This window comes from Tachyglossus aculeatus, unplaced genomic scaffold, assembly GCF_015852505.1.
Source record: "Tachyglossus aculeatus isolate mTacAcu1 unplaced genomic scaffold, mTacAcu1.pri scaffold_157_arrow_ctg1, whole genome shotgun sequence".
In the NCBI taxonomy this organism is placed as follows: Eukaryota; Metazoa; Chordata; class Mammalia; order Monotremata; family Tachyglossidae; genus Tachyglossus; species Tachyglossus aculeatus.
Window position 1 is genome coordinate 213,685 of NW_024044880.1, and position 2,956 is coordinate 216,640.

A 2,956-nucleotide genomic window follows, 5' to 3' on the forward strand; every position below is an offset into this window, starting at 1 on the left:
ATGTCGCCAGGCTTGAGGGCTGGTGAGATGGCAAGGATGGTAGTGCTGTCTACAGTGATGGGAAAGTCAGGGAGAGGGCAGGGTTTGAGACCAGGGTTGGGCCAAGCGGCCCAGAGCCGCTTGGCTTAAACAAAGAGGAATTTCAATTTCCTCTGTTGGGCAATCATTGAGCACTTATTATGTGGAGAGCACTGTACTAAGCCCCTCGTAGGGTCATGCCTGGAGAGTTTCCAGTACTCTACCAGTCTCGATTACCAGAGGGAGATCAAGCAGAGGCTTACCCGTTCCATTCCTAGCTTGGGCCATGGCTAGCGAGTGGAAGGGAATCTGTTACAAGTCAAAACTCGCCCGTGCTGGGCACCAGCGGCAAGCGAGAGAGTTGAGGGCGGAGACTCAGGTTTACTGTGCAAAAGGTGGTAATGGTAAACCACTTCCAGATTTTTACCAAGAAAAACAATCTGTATACACTACCAGAACGATGGCAGATGCAAGTGGGACGTTCTGGGAGAGATGCATCCATGGTGTCGCTATGGGTCAGAGAGGACTCGACAGCACAAGACAGCAACTGTACTAGGGGTTTTGGGAGAGTACCTGGAGCCCTGCTCTGGTCCTTGCCCTCTGCTATGCTGCCTTCCCGACTCACAACCCTATGGAACACTCTCTCTGTCTATCTCTGGCTCTGTTTCCCTCTCTTCTCTCCATATCTCTGTCTTTCTCTCTTACTCTTTTCTTTCTGTCTCTCCATTCTCTCTGTGTCTATCTCTCTCCTCTCTCTCTGTCTCTCTTCTCTCTTTTTCTCTCCCCTGAGGAGGGGGCCACCTTTGGTGACATCTCCATTGGTCAGGGTCTCTAACTTGGGGAGGATAACGGGGCCCTCCCTACCAATACAACTGCTTTCTTCACATTCCAGGCCAATGACTTCACTCCCTCCTCCTCTTCCTCTCCTCCCTCCTCCCTCCTCTTCCTCTCTTGGCTTTAACTGGCTCCCCTTTCCTGCCAGCTCTCTGGCCAAGCTCCAGGTGGGGGTAAAGGTGGGGGTCCTCATGAGCCAACCAGTTGGGGCACAGGCTGGGTAGCCCACCCTGACCCCTTCCTGCTCCCACCCAGCCTCTGCCTCCCCAGCTTCCCAAGGTCCTTCCAGGGGTCCCAGACAGACAGAGCCTGGGCCTGGGAATCAGAAGGACCTGGGTTCTAATGCCGATTCTGCCACGTATCTGCTGTGAGACCTTGGGCAAGTCGCTTTACTTCTCTGGGCCTCAGTTCCCTCATCTGGAAAATGGAGATTAAGAGAGTGAGCCCAAGCTTCTTAACTTGTATGTACTCTGGCACTTTGAACAGTGCTTGGCACCTAATGAGCGCTTAACAAATACCATATTATTAATAATAATAACACTATTATAATCTAATGGTAGCTAGTAGTAATAGTAAGGCTAACTTGTTAAGTGCTTAGTACCTGCTAAGCAGTGAGTGTAATGAGCACTGGGGTAGATACAACATCATCAGATCGGACACAGTCCCCATCCCACATGGGCCTCACAGTCCATGAGGGAGGGAGAAGAGGAATTTACTCCCCCTTTTTGCCGATGAGGACACTGAGGCCCAGAAAAGTTAAGTGGCTTGTCCGAGGTCACGCAGCAGGCAAGGTTCGGTGGTCAACATTCTAAAGTTCCCCTGTCATTTTACATAATTCATTACATTAAACCTGACACAAGAACACCCTTGTTCAGTTGAAAATCACTTTGGCAACAAAGCCCAGGTAGGATTTAGTCCTACAAATTAGTCTATCTCCCGGCCTTACTACATGCACAACCTCTCCAAGAGGCCCTTCCCTGACTAAGTCCTCATTTCCTCTTCTCCCACTCCCTTCTGCATCACCCTCACACTTGGATTTGCTCCGTTTATTAACCTCTCAGCCCCGGATCAATTACTGTAATTTCTTTCTGCATGTTTGTCTCCCCCCTCTAGACTCTGAGCTCACTGTGGGCTGGGACTGTGTCTCCTGACTCTGTTGTATTGGGTTCTCCCAAAGCGCTTAGTATGGTGCACTGGCACACAAAAATATCACTGAATAATTGATAGATAATTGGCTTAAGGAAAAGTCATCTCCTGTCTTGGCATCCTTGTGACAGGAAGAGAGTTTGGGAGAGTAAACTACTACAGGAGGTAGGCAGACACGACTCCTGCCCACAAGGAGTTTTAAAGAATTAGAGGGAATAATAATAATAATAATGATAATAGAAGCACCATGGCATAGTGTATAGAGCACAGTCCTGGGAGTCAGAAGGGTCATGGGTTCTAATGCCAGCTCCACCACTTGTCAGCTGTCTAGTGGCCTAGTGGCTAGAGTTATGGACCTGGGAGCCAGAAAGGATCTGGGTTCTAATCGCCTACTCCACCATTTGTCTGCAGTATGGACCTGAGGGCAAGTCACTTGAGACTTCTCTGGGCCTCAGTTTACCTTCTCTCTATAAAATGGGGATTGAGACTGGGAAACCCATGTGTGGGGCAGGAACTGTGTTCAACATGATTTGTTTTTATCTACTCCAGCGCTTAGTAGTGTGTGGAGCACACAGTAAGAGCTTAACAATCTACCATTATTATTATCATCTAATATAATTATAATAATTGTACTATTTACTAAGCCCTTACTTTGTATCATGCACTGTCTAAGCGCTGGTGTTGATACAAGCAAATCAAGTTGGACATTGTCCATGTCCCACATGGGGTTCACATTCTAAGTAGAAGGGAGAACATGTACACTAACTTGGGTTATTAGAACTCTAGACTGTAAGCTCGCTGTGGGCAGGGAATGTTTCGGTTATATTGTCTAGCCTCTGCAAGCGGTACGCACTCAAGTACGATCGACTGATCGGTATTTGTTAAAAAGAATAATTAATGATAATAATTGTGTTATTTGTTAAGCACTTACTATGCCAGGCACTGGGGTAGATCCAAG

At 47.9% G+C, this 2,956-nt stretch overlaps 1 non-coding gene across 1 annotated transcript; it reads left to right on the forward strand.

The window, feature by feature from the left end:
* The first annotated feature begins 201 nt into the window (after positions 1-201).
* Positions 202-338, forward strand: LOC119923218. Its single transcript, XR_005448796.1, has one exon. It is a non-coding gene; the product is annotated as a small nucleolar RNA SNORA7 (small nucleolar RNA).
* The last annotated feature ends 2,618 nt before the right edge of the window (positions 339-2,956 follow it).